Source organism: Felis catus, chromosome A1, assembly GCF_018350175.1.
Source record: "Felis catus isolate Fca126 chromosome A1, F.catus_Fca126_mat1.0, whole genome shotgun sequence".
Classification (NCBI taxonomy): domain Eukaryota; kingdom Metazoa; phylum Chordata; class Mammalia; order Carnivora; family Felidae; genus Felis; species Felis catus.
In genome coordinates, this window is record NC_058368.1 from 60,601,452 (window position 1) to 60,623,558 (window position 22,107).

Below are 22,107 nucleotides of genomic sequence, written 5' to 3' on the forward strand. Positions count from 1 at the left end.
ACATTACACATAATATGAAAAGACAAATACAAAAAGCTTTATGGTATAAAAGTGTCATCTGTCTCCATGTCAATAAGTGAGAAATTCCTCTTATATTCTGCACCAATGAAAGTCCTGGTGTGTTGCTTCTCAAGAAAAATATACAGCATTGCCAGCAAGTGAGTTTGGAAGAACCCACAGAAAGGGTGCCTGGGTGGCTCAGTCGGTTAGGCATTCGACTTCGGCCCAGGTCATGATCTCATTTCTGCCCCGGTCATGATCTCATGGTTTATGGGTTCAAGCCCCATGTCAGCCTCTCTGCTGACAGCTCAGAGCCTGGAGCCTCTTTTGGATTCTGTGTCTTCCTCTCTCTCCACTCCTCTCCCACTGATGATCTGTCTCTCAAAAATAAATAAATATTAAAATGTTTTTTGAAGAACCCAGACAGGTAACACTGGCATAAATCAATTTATAGGGCTAAAGTCAAAGGGAGAGGTAGATAGTAAAGACTAGGAGAAGAGCTGTATTTGAGTTACCTAATAGTAGTTTCTAAAATCAGAAGTATTAGGCAAAAGCCCTGGACAATCTCTGGGGTCATATATAGTGGGTATACTCACCAAAATCCTGGTGTGATAAAGAGCTTAACCCTAAAATGAACCAGACAGGGATGTGATCTTGAACTTGCCAATAGAAAGAAAAAAAAAACACAGGATACAAGAAAACATTTACTTCTTTCTGATAGTACATATAATAATGGTAATAATAATAATAGCTAATGGCAAATAGGAACACTTTTTCTTGCAGACTGTTCTAAGCACTTTGAATTTATATTAACTCAATTCTTACCTCAATGCTATGATATAATCTTATGTTTATCTTCATTTTATAGGTGAAGAAATGTAAGCAGATACAGGTAAGAAAATTTTCGTAAAGTCCTACACTACTAGCTGGCAGAGCCTGGCTTCACATCAAGTCTATTTGAGCTCCTCACTATGCTATGCTGTCTTGGCTGTTAGTTTAAACAAAAAAAAAAAGAAATTAAAAAGTGGCAGTGTGGCAAATAATGTTCCCCTGAGGAGACTTATGAGTTTTAGCTATCTAGCCCCACTCTTCAAATTATTAAAATTATTCTATCAGTGACCCCAAATTCTCTGTATGAAGTATAAGAGAACCTGGGTGGCTCAGTCATTAGACATCTGACTCTTTCTTTTAATGTTTATTTTATTTGAAAGAGAGAGAGAGTGCAAGCAGCAGAGAGAGAGAGAGAGAGAGAGAGAGAGAGAGAGTAGGAGAGAATCCCAAGTAGGCTCTGTGCTCTCAAGACAGAGCCCAATGCAGGGCTCAATCTCACGAACCTGAGATCATTACCTGAACAACTGGAATAGAAACAATTAATGATGGAAGTAATATGAAAGTATGGCAAAAACTAAGCACAATTGGTTTTAATGATATCAATGTTGTATGTGTATATATATATATATACACATACATATATATATACACACATACATATACACACACACACACACACACACACACACATATATATATATATATATATAGTGCAAAAAGGTAATTTTATTAAAGCATGGGGACAGGAACAATGGACAGAAGGTGCTGCCACATACTTATATTTTAAATAAATATAAGAAACTGATAACTCAAAACGAGAAAAAGAATAATCAAGATGGCCTCAGATTTCTCTGTATAATTACATTACATTGCAAGCCTAACAAGAAAAGAATTTAGAGAATAAACAGCTGCCATCTCTAATTACCTGGCAAAATTGTCCCTCAATTTTTAAAAGCTACAAATACTCATCTTGGTATATTTAAAATTATAAATTAACTAGTGAAATAGTCCCACTGAATAAGAAAATGTTACATGGGGAAGAATCAGGAGGTAAAGTATAAAATAATTTTAAGTGAGTATTAAAACAAGTTATATATAGATGTAGATTTAAATTATCCTAAATTGACACTGTCCTATTACCTGCTGGCAACTGTATTTGAAGCAGGGGAGATTGAGATGAATAAGAAATGTCCCGGGGAGCCTGGGTGGCTCAGTCAGTTGAGCGTCTGACTCCTGATTTCTGGTTCAGGCCATGATCCCAGGGTCCAGGGATTGAGCCCAGCATCGGACTCTGTGCTGACAGTATGGAGCCTGCCTGGGATTCTCCCTCTCCCTCTCTCTCTGCCCCTGCCCTGCTCACGTGTATGTTTTCTCTCTCTCTTAAAATAAATAAATAAACTTAAAAAAATATCCCTAAACTCATCATTGTTAAGTTGTTAATAAAAACTTGTTATTGAGGAATTAAAATGTATATAACTAATGTACTAGATATAAAATAGTAACAAAATGGGAGAACATGATAGTAGAGCAAAGGGGAAGTAAGTCTGAGGAAGCGTAATATTTTAACATAAGATATTACAGACTCTGACTTACAATATATTAGCTTTGATTTGGAAAAAAAAATCCCTGTAAAACGTTACAAACTATTTTTCAAGAAAATGAGAACTACAGGTAGGTACAGAACTCAGCACAGCGCCTGGCATAAAGTGGCACTACAATAAGTATTTCGTTTGGGAATAAATGAAGGAGTGTGAACATTAAGGCCCTGCTACAAACTGCAAAATCTCTTTGAAAATGTTATTTTTTCTCTGTGTAAGTGGATAATAAAGCTGATACTAAAGTCTGCTTATTAACCTTGTTCATCCTCAGAAAGAAACTGTTTTGTTGACTGTTTTGATACTGTGGGAAAAGAAATCCAATCTTTACAGTGTGCCAGGACCCATAGTTACATTGAAAATGTATTTTGCTGCTTACCATTTTTTTCTTTTTCTTTTTAATGAACAGCTTGTTTCTGAAGTAGACACACACAATTTGGCACAGTTCTCTACAGTTCAGCACAATATGGTTGAATTGGCAGTCTCTGCTCTGAGGAAGCCATTATTGTCTCTGAAACTTCATTAGTCAAATCCCTACAGAATGAGATCTTTACAAGGCAGAAATAAGACTAATGGCGTGATGCGGGCACAGATACACTAATCTTCATACTTGAAGAATATTTACCATGCAGAAAAGATGGCTAAGCAGCTTATAACATATACGACTTTCTTTCATAATTCATTATGAAGAAACAAAGTTCTTTTTTTCAGAATCGATTTTAATAATGGTAATTTGAAGACTTTTTTTACTATGCACATGTATTGAAATTAATTTTAAAATATTTTATATATTTACTGGTAACATAAAATATAATAGTATCACAAACATTAACTTTTTGAAAATATGTATATAGGATTTGTTTATTGTATTAAGCATTGTAGTTTATAAAGTCTTCAGTTAGCCAAAATTCAAAAGGACCGATTTGGATGAGTAAACTTTTCTCCATATGGTAAAACTTTTTCTTTCTGGGAATATTTTACAAAAAATGATATATTTCTTACATTAGCACAGTATTAGAATGTAATAAATATATTTCCCTGAGAATTCAGTCATTATTATGAATCACATTTGTACTAGCTTGTAAAAGTAGGTATTAAGATATTAAGTGAAATATTTAAACTTGTAGAAAAAAAGTTACATTGGGCCCAAATCTTCCCTACACACACACACACACACACACACACACACACACACATGCGCACATGCACACATGAGATTATAAATATTGAATTTCAGGCACCATCAACATGTAAAATTTAAAATAAATATATTTAATACATAAAGGAGTTGAAAGTTCTAACTGAATTCTAGATTTGAATCCAGACCTATCATGGAGTCAATAATATATTTTTAAGAAAAATTAAAAATAATATACATAATTTAAAATATACAACATGAGTCATAGTGTTTAAAATGAGAACAAAAATTAAGATATTGTGAAATGTTGTCAAAACAAACTACAATAGAGTTATTCTGAGCATATGGATGCATTCAGTAAATACATTATTAATTTGTATACCTGATTTTATTCTTCAAATGAAATTTTAGAGTGTTCAAGTTAGGCTATATAATCCTTTAAAATTTCTGCCATAAATATATCTGAGTAATTGTGATTCATAAGTGGTCTACTGTACTTTATAATGTTCATATTGGCAAGTGAAATTGTCATATCAAAATTGTTCCTGTGATTTTAAAAATTTTGATGTATATTCTTTGTTACTTTTTATGGACTTAGCTCTCCAAGATCATTCACAAATATAGAATATATATTCCTTGTCAGGATAGTTGATTTTTTTGAGTATTTAATACTCACGTTTTTACATAGTAGGTGTTCACGAAGTATTTCCTCCTTAATTGTTTGACTATAACATAATTATTTTGTATACTGTTGTATACCCAGAATCTAAAATATATGGTATAATTAATCAGAAGAAATATTAATTATTTCTAAGCTTAAATCATTAAAACAAGAACAATATATTTGTGGGGCTATTAAATTTTAGCACATGCATGCATAGTCATTATGCTTAAATATATGGAACCTGAAAATCTGGTATCTAGCAGCATAGACTTTCATAATTATTATTATCAGAATCAACTGTTTTTATTTTTTTATTTTTAATATTTAAAAAAAAAATTTTAACGTTTATTTTTTTTGAGACAGAGAGAGACAGAGCATGAACGGGGGAGGGTAAGAGAGAGAGGGAGACACAGAATGTGAAACAGGCTCCAGGCTCTGAGCAGTCAGCACAGAGCCTGACGCGGGGCTCGAACCCACAGACCGCGAGATAGTGACCTGAGCCGAAGTCAGACGCTTAACCGACTGAGCCACCCAGGTGCCCCCAGAATCAACTGTTTTTAGAGATACTACAAAGCTATGAAGGAATAAACTGTTAAGTAACTGATTACTTGAAAACCCATAATTTCTCTTCAATTTAAGGGATCCTGGTTATCTAATTTGTGTTTCCTGTATGAACCACTGTAGTCTGATAATTAATTACCTTGAAATGCTAATCCAATGTAAAATTCAATAAATTGCTTTTGCACATAACACATAGTTTTCCATTTTAATGACTCAGAGATAGGGACCTCCTCTGATCTCTCCTGAACACTGTATTGTTGAAAAAGGACTGAAGATACTATTGGTGTCCTGCCCATATCCCCCATCCTCCCTGGGAGCTTGTTTGTTGACTGCTGTCTCAGTGTGAGAGTGTTCTCTGGATGCAGAAACCCCCTCTCCTGTCTCTCCAAAAGCCAAAGTTGGGAGGAGGCAGGATGGGGGGGGTGGGCTTGGCAGACACATGACCATCAACCAATAAGCATCAGCCATTCTGGGGCATGTTCTTTACAGTTTCTCAGAGGGTCCCTAAAGGAATTGGAACCAGTCGCCCACATTGGTTATTTAGTCACAGATCCACTCTGTATCAAGTTGGCTCCTTTCTCTGTCTGAAGTTTACATCCCTTCCCTCACAGTACTTCTTGGTATTGTTTCTCCATTAAAACACATACACCCCAATCCTTATTCTAAGTTTTGCATTTTGGAGGGAACCCAAACTAAAACAGCTATGGCCAGAAGTGGTTCTGGAAGGCAAATCCTGAAGATGGGATTCTACAATGTAATTTCTTGCCTACTGGGTGGTAAACAAATAATTTGTTGTTGTAAAAAACAAATGTGGTGACTGAATGCTACAACTTTGTAATTACTAAGACTTTCATCTTCAGAGAACTGGAATGAGGCACAGCTCAAGGGGAAGCACTGGCTTCTGTGATACCTCTGGCAACTAAAATATATAAGGCAATGGTAATTAGAGAGATTGTGGAGTTGGTAGCTTTGGGCTACTCTCTTAGAAGCCTTGATAAAGGGAAGAATAGGTTAGGTCATCCAACTGTCAACTCAGACCTAACTATGAAAGCCAAAAAGCCTCCATCTCAGCATTTAAAGGAACCATCATTTCCTACACCTGGAAGTGAGACTATGCTGAAAGCAGGCTCAAAAGTTGGCCGCAAGCATGGCAAAATCAGAAGGACTATGGGTAAACAGAGGGAGTCTGGATATGGGGACTTTTGGTAGGATGTGCTGGAGAACTTCGAGTCCACATAATCATGTAAGCCCTTAGGTTCAAACAAGTACCCTCTTTCCCTTTTCTTGGGTAGACTAGCCTCCTGATATTTGCAGACCACGCAAAGACCACATCTGAGGTAGATGCCTTATAAACTGATGTTTGTCCTCTTCAAGATTTTCCTGTCACCTACTCTCATTTCTTCTAGACTGCTAACTAAGCTTACGACTCAATATGACCCAAAAGATGAACTGAAAGTAAATGGGTTATTCACCAAAAGGCCTATGAAACGTTGCTAATATTTACCAGAATGGACCAGGAGGGCATGTCAGTGAGTTGCTTCTTAAACATGTTGAAGGGAGATGTGTGCAAATAAAGGGCAGCGTAGGAGAGAGTGAATTTATATGGAAGGATTTATGAGTCAGGATTTAATTCTTGGGCAAGGATGCCAGGAATGAAACTTTGAATCCTGGGGATGATAATGGCTTATAGTAAACTGGGTGGATATGCTGGCACATCCTTGGCAAATAATTGGGGAAGTGATCAGAAGACTCAGAGATATGGACGTGATTGATATGGACAAACATAAGATTTATTATGTAAGACCAGAAAACTCCTTTATTGGTTATATTGCCTCAGAAGGCCTAGGAGACACCATCTTCACTAAAGTGATGAGGAATGTGACAATGTGAGGTACACTAGAATTGCCGAAAAGGCAGTGGTAGCTGTCCACTAGAGCCCAGATTGGATAATAGGAGATAAAGTCATGGAACTGCTTATTAACATGAATGTAAATAAGATTCTGTTAAAGATGAGGTCGGGTGATTGTACCTCACCTTGTCAAAGACAAGTTGGGTGTAATTGCAGTGTGTGCAACAAGCCTGAAATGGCTACCAAGGTCCTGACCTATAGGAATCTATCAGAGTAACTAATAGACTATTGGTTTCCTATGGACAAGAAAGGCAGCCAATCAAGTATTGCTTGAAATATAGATCAGTTAGATGGAGGATGCTGTTGGTGGCCATAAGAGGAACTCATGATTCCTTTCCCAGTTTTGAGGATTATTCCCAGACCACCAATTAAATGGAAACCAGACCCTCTTCGGGAAAGACTCTGCAATGCCAACATAAGTTTTACATTAGCTGCTTTCTCAAGCTTTCTCAATAGGACTTTGGTATTTTACCAAAGTAATTATGCATCAGGAAAAAAGTAAGACATAGATATTTAAGAAATGTTGGTTGGAAGATCTTACCTGGTACTGATACTAGGGGTCCCAAATGTCATCATAGTCCACCTTCAGAATGCGGTCACATGGACACAAAATGAAAAGTGCTATTCTAGCTCACATTCATCTCATGGTGGGATGACTGAGTCTGATCTCATTATGTAGTCATTGCTCCTTTCCTTAACTGTGTACCCAGGAAACATACCGACTCACAGAAATAATTTTGATTTCTTACTATATGGAATGAAAACTATCATGATAAGGAAGGCCAACTGGAAGTCATCTTGAAATGGCTTTCCCTGGTCAAGTTAATTAGAAGCAATAGCCATGGCCAAAGTGGAATGGTAAAGAGTTAAGACATATTCAAAAGACTTAAAAATTATAGGGTTGCTGATGTATGAGTCCTACAAAAACCAGATGGATAATGGCAGATGATTATAGATTATTGTAACTTTAACCTAGTGGTAACCTCAAGCATACCTGCTATACAGAATGCAGTATGTTTTCTAGAAGAGGTTAATACAGACTTTGGAACCTGGTATGTGGCTATCGATATGGTGATTGTATTCTTTTTATTCCTCATCAAGGCAGCAGTACTTACTAATTTTCTTGCCTAAAGGCTATGTCAATTCTTCTGTTCTCAACCACAATACAGTACAAAAAAGCCTTAATTGTCCAGACATTCCAGAAAAGTTTATGCTGATCTAATATATTGATAGTATCATGTTAATTATACCTGGTGAGCAGGAAATGCCAAGTTCTTTAGATGTCCTGTTGAGAAACAAGTGGGCCAGTTGTTAGGAGATATACCCTACCAAGATTCAGTTTCTGCCACATCAGTGAGGTAATCAGATTAGCCTAATGAGGGGAGCAAACAGTTATTTTAACTGAGTAACGAGGATATTTCAGGTACAGTACGAGGATCCCCAGGTACAGGAACTACACTACAGGGCAAACACGCAGAGGACCAAGGTCATCATCCAGACAAAGAACCTCACCTTCCAGGAACACTGGTGTTACACAGAGGAGGCCTTCCTGTCTCTGGTTAGGCTAACCAGTTCCATTTGAACTTGTTCTCTTTGCAACAAAAAGGGGAAATGAACCAGCCTCTAGGGCCCTCCACATTTGCTTCCAAGATGGTAAAAATGTACTTTTGCTAACGTATCAGATTGCAGAACAGCTCCAACAAGTAGCCGGACCAGCTTCCACTTTTAATGACAAAATTGAGAATTCTTTTGGTCACATCATCACCAAAACTCTGTATTATCAGACTTTTAAAAATTTGCCAGTGTGATGTGCTTGAGAATGAATCCCCATTGTGGCTTTAATTTTTCCCATTTCTATTCAGCTTGAGTACTTTTTTCCATCTTTATTGACATTTCAGATTTCTGTTGGTCTAAATTGCATCTTTCACCATTTTTAAAAAGTGGATTTTTAAAATCATTAGTTTTAAACTTCATTATATATTCTGGTTATTAATCTTTCTCAGTTTTATGTGCTGCACACATCTTCCAATCCGTGGTTCACATTTCAATTTGTGTATGATATATTTGGATACACAGAAAAAATAATATAAATGTAAATTATAGCACTATTTCCTTATTTTTTACTTGTTGTCTTATATGAGAAATCATTTCTTATATCAATGCCACATAGATAATTGCATATATTACGCTCTACACTTGGTTCTGTAACGTATGAGAAAACTATATTTGTGTTTGGTATATTTTAGGAATCTATTTTGCCCCCTCCTATTCATAACCAGGTGACTTCTCACTGTAGTGTATTGAGGAATCACTACTTTCTTCACAAATTTGCAGACATCATGGTAATATATCAAATTTCCACATAAACATGAATCTATTTCTGTACTTTCTGCTCTATTTTATTAACACATTTATCTCTACTGGCTCCACAGCCAAGACATTGCCTTAATTCTTCTGATTTGATTATTAGAATTAATATATCGTAGAACAGATCCTCTCACCTTGTTCCTGTCTTCAAAAAGTTTTTCTAATCTTTAATCGTTTGTTCTTTCACTTTTATTTGAAAACCAATTAATCAAAATCCACTAAGAAATCTATTTAGATTACAATTTACTGCATAATATTTATAGCTTAATTTGGAGCCCAGTTGAAATCCATACAATGTAGACGCTTCTAAGCATGTGAAATTCACCTTATTTGGTATTACCTTAATATGTTAATTATTTTTATAGCAATCTTGCAAATACTTTTAAAATGTAAATCTTTTTAATCCCATTCTTCCCAAGGCATTACCTGGGGTTATTGTATGAGTTTGGGGAATCCAGGAAGAAAGCTTCAGTTCTAATTCTTAGAGCAGTTCTGTGAAAAGAGAACATAAAGTATAATTTTTTTTTAATTTCATCCAGAATCCAGATGAAGATATAGAAATTTATTTTAATTTCTTTTGTTGCTCTCTAGATTTTTTTCTGGTATAACCTTTCACTAAAATTGTAACACTCTCTTGAGCCACGAATTTGGCAGTTTGCAGCCCTGTTTTGTTTGGGTTGTTAGCCTTTTCTCCCATGCCAGCCTGACACGGACAAGGAACTCCAGCTCTCAACCACAGTGACTATTTTCTGCCTTATTCCCAACCACCCAGCTGTCCGGGCCAAGCACCAGTCTGATTTTAGTTTTTTCTTCATTTGTGTCACAAGGGGAATCTTGTACCTTATTGGGAACACAGCTATAAGTTTAAGTTTGTTCAATGTGCTTTATTCAACATTTTTGAGCTACTTGATATTCCAGGGTTCCCGTATTTTCTGTACAATATATTGCCAGTAGAGGAAAAATTTTAATAAGAGATTCTTAAAATTAATATGTTCTAGTCACTTGGGGCACCTGGGTGGCTCAGTCACTTAAGTGTCCAACTCTTGATTTAGGCTCAGGTCATGATCTTGAGGTTGTTGGGTTCCAGCCCAGCATCAGGCTAGGCGATGACAGTGTGAAGCCTGCTTGGGATTTTCTCTCTCTCTCTCTCTCTCTCTTTCACTCTCCTGCTCTCTCTCTCTTTCTCCCAGAATAAATAGACTTTAAAACAAATTTTAAAAGTGTGTGTGCTGGATCTATTTTAAAAAAATGTGTTCTGGGTGGCTCAGTAGGTTAAGTGACCCACTTGGGCTAAGGTCATGATCTCATAGTTTGTGAGTCTGAGCCCCAAAACAGGCTCTATGCTGACAGTTCAGAGCCTGGAGCCTGCTTTGCATTCTGGGTCTCCGTCTTTCTCTGCCCCTCCCCACTCACACTCTGTCTCTCTTTCTCTCAAAAATAAACATTAAAAATTTTTTTAAAAAATGTGTTCTAGACACTAAAAATAACCCAGTAATTTTACTACTTTTGTGAATAATTTCAGTAGCACAAATTTACAAACATTTCAAATACAGTGAAGCAGAATGTTTTGGGATTTTTCCCAAGATTATTAATATATCTACTTTAGTAATGGAGATATAAATAATTCATGTTTAAACAGCAGAAATATGGAAAAACCATGTAGCCTGAGTTTTACTGATGCAGATAAAACTCTCATTCACTGGATGTTAAACAAAATCTCAGAGACATTCAGAAGATAATGATAGAGAAAAGTTAACAGTTGTTTCCAAGAATCTTAACTCAAACTAAAATAATTGCAGGACAATACCAATAGTGCACTGATTTCAAGGTGCCTGTTTCAAAATGTGTGGAGAATTATTTATATGTGTACAAATATGTGATACTAAGTGGTCACAAGAATTCTTAGTGGAATTCTGACTTAGATTTCTTGGTAAATCTGAATATTGTATTCAATTATGTTTTGAATATTTTAATCAGACGTAAATTTGAAGTTAATCTACCCATAAGAGATCTCCCCGCAGAAAAGAAATCTTTGGGGTGTCTGGGTGGCTCAGTCGGTTAAGCCTCCAACTTCAGCTCAGCTCATGATCTTGCCATTCAACAATTTGAGCCCCTTGTTGGGCTCTGTGCTGACAGCTCAGAGCCTTGATTGAGCCTGTTTCAGATTCTGTGTCTCCCTCTCTCTCTGCCCATCCACCACTTATGCTCTGGCTCTGGCTCTCAAAAATGAATAAACGCTAAAAAATTTTTCTTAAAAGAAAACCTTTGTGTTTGAATTAGATAACCACCTTTGAGGAAACTCTACTGTGGTCACTGTGTTTTGATTATTAAAGAATAAAACTGAAATCAGTTTCTTTTCTGGTCTTAGTGGATTTTACTTTTGGTTCTATAACTTTTCATGGCAACTTGGACAAGACTCTTAATCAATTTTCACCCTCTTTTAAAATCAGATGAGAATTTTTGTTCTTTCTATAAGGATATTTTGAGATTTATATAACCACATAATCTAATAAAATTAGCTATTCATGAACTGGATCATCCCCATGTTATGTGATGTTGTTGAATATTCTTATCACCCCACATTTCTGAAAAACTAGTATAATGATAATTTGTGTTGATAATGAAACTCCCGAAATGCTTTCTGAATCATTAAAGGAAGACTAGATTAGGTTCAGAATAGTTTTAGTTTCAAGTGACTCATCTGTCTCATTAATGTCCTAAATTGCGACTCAAAGTCCTTTAGAATCTTCAGAGAAACTCACACTTCATTGTGCTTTCACTAGTGTTACAGTAGGTTTCCTTTATTTTTTTTAATTTTCAGTGTCAAAACTTGCAGATTAAGATGAGCCTGCACTTTCCACTGTGTACCAGAGACGTGGCTTTGACCAATTTTCACAATTTCCACCAAAACTTGACTTTATCTGTAAGACTGGGATACTAATGCCTCACTCATTGTTTGACAGTGCACCCAGCATGTTTAGTCAGGCCCTAGCATAGTAGTAAGTACATTTACTCTCTTAAATGTTATTATTTTACTAACTCTTTGCAGCCACCATTATTTTCATCATGCTCCCATTGTTTGTAGTAATAAGAAATTAACTCATATATGCTATTATACTCAGTCCAAAGTTCTCCAGTTTCCCAATCAACAGAGGAATAGGGTCATTCATGGAACCACAATCCTACTGAACATACTTTTCTTGTGTGGTATTAAGATCCTGATTCTCTGATTCACAATTTCTCCACCTAATATAGGAAGTTCACATTTACTCTGTGTAATTTTGAGTTTGTCTCTTTTTTTCCTGAGCTTCAGTTCCTTCATCTGAAACATGAAGTTGATAGGCATAATTTGGAAGACTGAACTGAGAAGAATGCTTCTAGAAATCATCTAGTACAGTGTCTGAGAAACATCACAGAATAATGTTAGAGACTTCCTTAAGTCTCTATTGCATGACCTGATCTTCTCTATTAAACCTCAGTTCCAATGATGCCATCAAAATTGCACTTGATTTCTCTTGCCATTGTCCTCTGCCTATTAATACTCATGTATTCATCATGTAAATATTACTTATTATATATTAACCTTTGTCACTCCCGTTGCCTGAGCAAACCTTCATGATTCTTCAAGACCAATCCCAGAAATTGACATTTGTATGACTTACTTTCATTACTGCAGCCCTCATTGATATTTTCTTATCTTAAATCCTGAAATCTCATTCACTGAACATTTATTTGTTAAATAGGAATTTATATTATAAAATATATTCCATAATTTGTTACATGTGGGAACTCTAATTCTGTAGGAAATAAGAGTCATGTGTATAGATGAATTGCAATATTTTATAGGAAAACTATTACTGTTAATACCATTATGTGTTATATAATACTCTAATTCACTTACATAATACTTTTTTACTTCTTAATTTTATCATGCATTTCTCAAGGGAAAGGAATATCTTCTATTTCTATTTTGTAATGTACATCAATTATTCACAATGCTGAGCACCTTAAAGGGTACAAAAGAATATTGTTTGGGTAACTGAACAAAAATAATGTTTATTGTTACTTGAAACTTTACAATATTCAGAATATTTAAATCTGACCTCTACTTTGAAAACATGTTTAAGATATTTTAAAAATTAGAACTGCAAAAGCAATGTTATATATAAGAGTTCATAGCAAAACCATTCGGAGTTGTATTAAGAAGGAGAAGATAATAAAATGTTAAAGATGGATAGAAATTAAAAATAGAATGTTAAAGATGTTAAAGATGGATAGAAATTAAGAGATGTAGTAAAAAATAAAGTGCTCTGATTCCTATCCTGGGGGCAAACTAACATCATACTAGCTTTCCCTAAAACCAACCACAGAGACACTTCAGAGAAGGGCAACATGTATTTCAGGAATAAGCCAGAAATGAACACACAAAGATAATATTTTTAGGAACACTTGGGTAGACTTAATGCTATCTTGAACTAGAGTTATGGATGGGAATGGAGATAACAGCGTCACAAGAATGGTAAGATTAAAGAAATAATTTAAGTTTACCTTTTTTCATTCTCTTATGTTGGTGCTTCACACAGAATTTTTCTGCACAGATTCTGATACAGGGGAGGGGAGAACCCAATACAGTGTAAATGTCCATTGAGTTAAGGAATCTATGAAAATGGATGCTTATGAACCATTTGGATTGCCCTTGAGCATTGGTTCCTCAATTTTTCCTCCTTCAAGTCCTAAAAGCTGAGGAAACAGTGCTTTTGCAATGCTGCTTTTGCTAAGAGTTAAGTGGGGGGGAAATCTCACATTTGACCCAGAACTTGAGTAGTGTCAGAGACTGCCATGGTTCTTTGGCTCCCTTCCCTATTGTTCTGGCCACATATCTGGCTTTTAGCTCATTTCCAGGAAAGATGACCAGATTCAGTAGTAAATACTTTCAGAGAAACATGATTATATAAATAGTCAGCCATCTGAGAAATGAAAAACATGATAAATAAACATGATAAATTTATCACCTTATTACCACCTGAAGTTGAATTCTTAAAATTAATGGATAAGGGTTTTACATATAAGCATTTAAAATGTATATAGATAGTTAGATAACAAAGTAATTTATTACTATGAAATAAAAATATATTAAAAAACAAATTATAATTATTGATCTATTGAAAATAAATTTTCAATAGATAAAATAAACAAAAAAATGATGACAGCTGAAGATCAATTGCTGAGCTGAAAGTTAAGATTGAGGAAATGCAATAGGAAAAGACAAAAATATTCTTTAATTTTAAAATTAAAAATGAAAAAAAATACTAAGAGATATCACAGATAGATAAAGAAGGACAAAATACAAAGTAATTGACATTGGAGATGGTAAAATAATACAAATAAAAAGTAAAAAATATTCAAAAACACAGTAAAAATATTTTCCCAAATTAAAGATGAAAGACCTGAAATTTAAAACTATAATTTTGAATTCTATGACAAAAAGAAGAAAAGAAAAAATCCATATCTAAGTACATATTATTGAAATGTAAAAATATCAAATCCTAAAGAATGTAGAGTGCAAAAGCAAATTGTAAAGGCCTATCATTTATAAAGAAATAAGAAGCAGATTGATAACAGACTTCAATATTGAATGTAAGAAGAAAATGTAATAATGGTTAAGAGAGTTTTGAAGAAAAAGGACTTTGAACCTAGAATTTTATATCCAATCAAATTGTCAATCAAAGGTGTGGATGTAAAAAAAAATATTCTCAGATATCCATGCTCCCAAATGATCTATCACATAAAGATCCATAGTCAAACACTCTTGGAAAAGATACTCATTGAGAAGAGAACTAGGCCCAGAATAGTGTTGCAGTAGATATGATTATTGTCTATTGAAGAAATCCTAGTACAGAAGAATAGAGAGGTGGAAGAAGAGGAGGAGGAGGAGGAGAAGAATGTACTAGAATTAAAATCTTAAACATTAACATGATGAAGAACAGATGATGGAAGAAAAAGGGAGAGCAAAAGGATATGTAAGCATGACATACAATGAAGTTTTGTTATAGAAAGATACAGCTATTATTTTTTTAATTAAGATAAACATGAATATACATCTTAACTGCTATAAGAAAGAACATAGGTTACATAGCACTTCTAAAAATCTTAATATTGGATATGAGAAAAGAAGAAAAAATACTGTAAGCGGAAAATAAGAGCAATGAGGGAAATCAGTCTTAAATATTAGCAATAATTAAATACATAGACATTGCCTAAGCTAAACTATTAAATTCTGATCTTTTAAAATTAAAAAAAAAACAACCATGGGACTCAGGCATCTATTATTTCCAGGAGAAACACTTAAAGAGGCATAGATATTTCAAACATAGTTAGTGGGAAAAAACATATCAGACAAATACCAATTAAAAGTCAAATGTGTGCTACTGTTGACAAAATAGAATTTAAACAAACAGTATCATAAGAAACAAAAGAAAATACATGCATTAGTAAAAGAAATAAAAAGCAAAAACTTCTAATTATCATAAAACATATGCCTCTAACAATACATTTGCAAATATATAAAGCTACAGTTGAGAAAGGTATGAAGAGAACTAGGAAAATCCACAAGGGCCTTTAAAAAATCTCTCAAAAACGAATAGGTCAAATTGAAGTAAAGTAAGCAGTGTCACTGAAGATAAAATAACATTACTAATTACAATTAATTCATATATATGCTATGTATAATAATTTATTAATTAGACATATATAGGTGTATGCTCTATCTACATATACATGTATTTATATGCATTTGTGCATTTAACAAATAATATCATTGATAAATTTACAGTATATGTAGAACTCCACAAGTTTCAACCACACACAAAACTTTAAAAGAATATTAAATATATTTTATTTTATATTTATTTTAAAGATATTTTATATTTGATAAAGAGGTTTTCAATAAATTCTAAAAGCCAGTACAGATCCTATCTTTCTTTAATGTAAGATCATGCAAATAATACTCTCTCCAATGCCAAAAATAATAATAACTTTAAAAACATCAATCTACTGATGCAAAATTTATGTATTCACCCTAATCTCTTTTGAATCCAGACTTACAGAACCATTTGCCTACTTTGTCCTTCCACCTGAATGTTTAATAGATAGGTATCTCAAAACATACTATGTCCAAAATTTCACTTCTGGCCCTTTGCTCCAAGTTGCTACACCCACCATTTGCCCCATCTCAGATGATGGCGATTCAATTGGGCTTTTACTGAGAGTTTGACTCATACCCTTCTCCACAGGTTGCATCCTGTTTGCAAATCATAATAGGCAGAATTCTCCAGGTATCACACTCAGAGATTGAGATTCTATTCAGGACATTTTAGAGGGAGTGTTCTTGTTCCTGATCAACACCTGTGGAGGAGTGAATACTAGATTAGCTGAACGGGGCACAGGAGAGGGTGGGTGTGGGCATAAACTCTCAGTCACTGCTTTTCCAGCAAAGTGAGTCTAAAGTTAGTCCTCTGAAGTGTATGGCAACTGCAGGTGTTGGTTTCAAAGGATATAGACATCCTAAGAATAAACACTCAAAAATATGAAGTTATTGAAGATACCCACATACAGCACTGAAGGCTTCTACTAACTCTCCCCCAAGAGGAATTGGTGTGATGGATTTGCAAATCGTATTACCTTGAAGGTTATAAACACCCAGAGGACAGTTCCAGGTTGGGGACCTGAGAAAGCAAACTCTCTTTTGGGGCTGGCTGCTGTAATGGCAGAAAGGAACTCACACAGAAATAAAGTTGGGGCAGTACCACAATGTCCCTGAAGCTAGGTTAACAAATGCAATTTCATTCCACTGGAATCTACATTTTCCTGCTACCCATGCAAAATATTCATGTAGTTATTTCCCTCATAAATCATAAATTTCACTTATCTTCTCTGTTAAATTATCTGCAAGAACTCCATTCTTAACTGGTACTGGGTATCTGGAGATACTAGAATAATCTTTATAAATTAAAATACATGCGGTTAGGAAAGTTAGTTACAACAATGTATCATAAATGCTGGAAAAGTAGAGATCCTGCAAGCAAGCCAAGGAAACTTTTATTTATTTACTTAAGTAGTCTACCAGAGAGGCCAATTTGTTCAGTGAATTGTGGCTAATGGAAGATGCAGTAAAGTCTCAAATTACTAACTCCAAGCTTCATTTCTTTCTGCTTCCACTACCTGCTGAATGGAAGGAATGTTAAAGAACATTGCAGTGGAGATGGGTTAAAGAAAATGTGGAAAAATAATAAAAAAGAATGAAAAATTTTAAAATACTTGGTGAGCCTGGGTGGCTCAGTTGGTTAAGTGTCTGACTCTTGATTTCAGCTCAGGTCATGATCTCACATTCGTGAGTTTGAGCCCTGTGTCAGGCTCTGTGCTGACAGCATGGAGCTTGCTTGGGATTCTCTCTCTCTCTCTCTCTCTCTCTCTCTCTCTCTCAAGATAAATGAATAAAAATTAAAGAAAATAAAAATAACAACACAGAAAAAGGGATACCTAAGAGTTGTCTATGCTTCTGGTTTTACCAATTGCTATCAAAGGCAAAATAGAGGGATATGTGGAACAGATGGTTATTTTTTCTATACTGAAAAGAACTGGTCTCAAAATGAATGAATTGATTGATCAATTTGCTTGTTTGTTAATCATGACAAAACATTCTGTACCAGGAACTTACGTATGTGATTTTAACATCTTTTAAATATGATGATATATTCCTCAGTAACTTTCTATTGCAACAAAAAGAATGTTGATAATGATATTCAAATAAAATAGAAGGCTACATTTGTTTCAGAAAAATAGCATAATAATAAAAGAAACTCAGAGAAACCTATTTTGAAATAAGCAACCATCAGCTAAAGCTGCCCAAAGCACCTTAAAGCAGAAAGGAATACAAAACAAATAAGGCAAAGACATTACTCAAAAACATTTACTTAAGGCCAGGGAGCAGAAATGGCCATATTTTAAAGCTCTTCTACTTGAATTTATGTGATTAGACTGTTTCTATGCCATGAAGCAGAGTTGTTAGGAGTGAATTCCTTTCAAATTGAAGCAATAATGTCCCTCAAGCAAACATTTGCCTTATTTCAACCTTTCATAATGACTGTAAATCAAGCAAACTATACAATGACAGAGATTAATTTAGAGTCAAAGCAAATAAAGATAAGAGCTATAGCAAACTCTTCTGGAAGCTTTGTCCAGCCAAACCTCCAGAGCTGAATGGTTTTAGCTGAAAATGGTTCTGTGATTTCCTTGGAATGTTTACTATTCATCAGAAAAACGAGCATTTTCAGAAAATTTGACTGAAGAGTACGCTAACAATCATTCTGGTAAAGACCCACTCCATTGGCAAACTGAAATATGAGCTGCTCCAAATGGCTTGCAATCTAATAAAAGGTAGGGATCACTGCTGTCTTTGTTTGTTTTTCTCGCTGTTTACATTGGCTACTCTTAATTCTTAATTTTTCAGTGGGTTAGGTGTTAAAATAGTCTAAGGGAAGAGAAATGAGAAGGTAAACATTCTAAATCTTTTATTAGTTTAATGGTATAATTATACTGTATTTGCTGCTAAAACTTCAGAAACTGGCTACTGCGGATGCTGACATGATTAAATTAAGTAATGCATGTCCAACATACAGAGATTCATTTATTATAAGTGTTAGGGGAAGCAAGGAGGATATTATTTAGCACCAACTATATGTCATGATTAAGTATCACATCAGATATGGTTTTTGTTAAATGTTTTTCAGATTAAGGAAGTTCACTAGTTGTGCTATTCTGCTAAGATTGCTAAGAAATTTTATACAAGTATTCCTTTTTTAATAAGCATATTTCATTTTATCAGATGCTATTCCTACATCTGTTGAATTGAATGATTTTTATTTATTCTTTTAATATGGTATATCATGGTGATGTTTTTCGAATGTTAAAATGACATTATAATAGATGAATAAAAATTCCTTATGAAGCAAATTCCTGTTCTGTAGGAAGGTTCAGTTCAGTGAACTCAGGTTTATTGAATTTGTTGTATTGCTTCATACTTTTGTATCTATGTTCATAAGGAGCATTTATCTTTTTTTTTCTTTCCTATAATGTCCTTGTCAGATTTGGGTTACAAATTTATTCTGGCTTTGTAATATACATTGCAAAATGTTTCTTCTTTTACTGCTCTCTCTAAAACCTCTAAAAATTTTTCTCAAGGATAGATGTTACTTCTTCCTTTACTATTTGGTAGTACGCACCAGTAAGTTTGGGGCTGAGGTTGGAATTTTCTTTGCAGGAAATTTTAAATATGCTTTATTTCTTTAACATTTATGAAACTTTTCAATTTTCTGTTCATTCTTGATTCAAATTTGTGATCATATACATAAAGCATCTAAACTTCTAATTTACTGCATGATATTTAAGATCATTTTTTTAAATATCTATGAGTTCCATGGTGAAGTTCTTCCTTTCCTGATACTGCATTAGAGTGTTTTTACGTTATCAATCCCAGATTAATCCACTGGTATTATACTACTAAGAGAACCAACTTTTGGGCTAGTTCATTCTTGTTATTTGTTTCCTTTTCATACATTTCTTCTGTTTTTATTTATATTATCCTATATTTTATACAAAATCTCTTCTTTTTTTAAGTTTTTATGATGAACACTTAGAGGATTGATTTTCTTTGCCTTTATTATTTTTAATAATTGTATTGAAAGTTAAGCTTTGGGGGCGCTTGGGTGGCTCAGTCGGTTAGGCATCTGACTTCAGCTCAGGTCATGATCTCATTGTTTGTGTGTTCGAGCCTTGCATCAGGCTCTGAGCCTGGAGCCTGCTTCAGATTCTGTGTGTGTCTCTCTCTCTCCTCCCCTCCCCAGCTCATGTTCTGTCTCTCTGTCTCAAAAATAAATAAACATTAAAAACAAAAAGTTATGCTTTTTTTCTAGGCACAGGCTACATGTATATTGCCAATTTCCATATGCATTATTTTCATTATTAATCATTTCAATATTTCCTAATTTTGCTTATTATTTCTTCTATCCAAAGGTTATTTAGAAGTGCATTTCTAAATTTCCACAAATTTGGACTTTCCAGTGATGTTTTTATAAATTTAACTTCAGCTTATTTTACATCAGAGAAATACAATATATGATTTTGATTTTTTGAAATATGTTGACACTTACTTTATGTTTGATCAGTTGTATTGTAATTGTTCCATGATTATTGGGAGAAAAAAGATATATTCTGATATTGTAAGTAAATGTTCTCTAAATTATCCTGCATTAGTGAATTTTCACAATGGAATTCTTTGTCTTCTTCCTGAGGATCACTCGTTAGTATTATTTTGGGTGCAGATCTAGGATAACAAACTGGAGATAATTTGTGTTTCCTTAAAATATCTTTGTCTCACTTTTCAATGGTTATTTCCCATGTATAGGATTTTAAGCTGGCAGATAGTTTTTTCAGCACTTTGAAAATACAATTCTTTTGTCTTCTGGCATTCAATATTTCTTTTGGGGTGTCAGCTGCTGTTTTATATGCTGCCCCTTTGAAAGTAAATGCTATCCCCACCCCACCCTAACTAGCCCACTACTTTAAAAATGTCCCTTTGTATTTGGTTTTGGCAGTTTTAATTATTTTGTGCCTTAGTGTGCTTTTTCTTATATTTTTGCTTCTTAAGATTTGCTGAGATTCTTAAATCTCTAGCATTCTTTCATCAATTTTGTGAAAAACTTAATCCTTATTTTGTCAAATGTATTTTTACATGTCCCTATTTTCTTTCTTTTCCCCTTCTGAGACTCCTATGACATAAATGTCAGATAGTCTCATAGTAGTCTGTAGACCCCTAACCCTCTTTTCCATATTCTTAAACTTTTTCATCTTTGTACACTATTCTAATTACTTCTGAGTTATATTCTTTTCTATTTTATCTACATACAGCAAGATCTAATTTACTGTGAAACAGAATTGTGGAATTTTGTTTTTCAATTATAAAATTCCCTGTTTGTCCTTCTGTAAATTTTCTAATTACCTACTAACATTCTCAAATTTGTCTTTTCTTTCTTGAGCATTTTACATTTAGTTATTTCTAGTAACTCCTTTTTACAGATACATTCTCTTGTTTTTGATCAAATAAACTTGTCTCCAGTGTACCTGGTCCTTTTCCATTGATTTTTAATATATCATATATAAAAAAATACATACATAATTTAAAACTCTGGGTATTTACATCTTCTTAAAGAGAGGATTTATATTACTATATACAGAAGGTTAGGGTATAGTATTTCAACAACATCATTGGCAATTTAGCAATATTATTCAGGACTGTAAAATTTTTAAACTGTTTTTCAGATCTTCTGAGGATCAGATATTTCCAGTTCATACTTTCAGGTTTCAACTGAAATTCTTACGTGCTTACCAGCTAACCCTGACCTCCCAACCTTTATTGGCTTCTGAAACTCTTTCCTCCACCTAGATCAGAAGTTGGCAAACTAAATTTTCTTCTCCTAAAACAGAAGAAATATCTGACATGCTGCTTGTTTTTGTAAATAAGATTTTATTGGTACACAGTCATACCCATTCATTTACATAGTGTCTATGATTGCTTTTTCACAAACAATATCAGCAGAGTTGAAAAGTATAACAGAGACCCGAAGGGCCACAGAATCTAAATATTTGCTATTTAATCCTTTACAGAAAAAGTCTGCTAATCCTAAAATTGGCAGGTGACCCTAACAGAAAAGCAGAGAACCCACATGCTTTATAGTCTCTGTTGACATTTTTTAGAGTGCCTTTATTAGCACTCTAAAATTTTGAAACAGCCCTGCATCCCCCAAGCTATTTATCCAGTCTTTCTCAGTGGAAGAGTCATCCAAAACACTTAGCTCAACATTGTCTGAAGTGGAAATCTCTTTTTTAGGCTCTAAGAGGAGAAACAGAGGGTCAGCTTTAGTAGGCAGGCATTTAACGTAGTTTGGAATGTGTAAAGCAGGATGCTAAAATCTGTTGGGTAATATAC

The 22,107-nt window shown here is 34.3% G+C and overlaps 1 long non-coding RNA gene across 4 annotated transcripts in view; it reads right to left on the reverse strand.

Annotated features, from left to right (window-relative positions):
- The window catches only part of LOC101093984, a 364,880-nt gene that overhangs the window by 105,424 nt on the left and 237,349 nt on the right, over window positions 1-22,107 (reverse strand). Inside the window, exons 6-8 of one of the 4 annotated variants that reach the window (XR_002741700.2) lie at window positions 9,492-9,557; window positions 7,949-7,983; window positions 307-659 (exon numbers count right to left, since the gene is read on the reverse strand). This is a non-coding gene — a long non-coding RNA (uncharacterized LOC101093984). Of the gene's footprint in view, window positions 1-306; window positions 660-7,948; window positions 7,984-9,491; window positions 9,558-22,107 lie in introns of those variants that run through there. The other 3 variants (XR_002741699.2, XR_006596077.1, XR_006596075.1) reach the window with 3 other exon arrangements.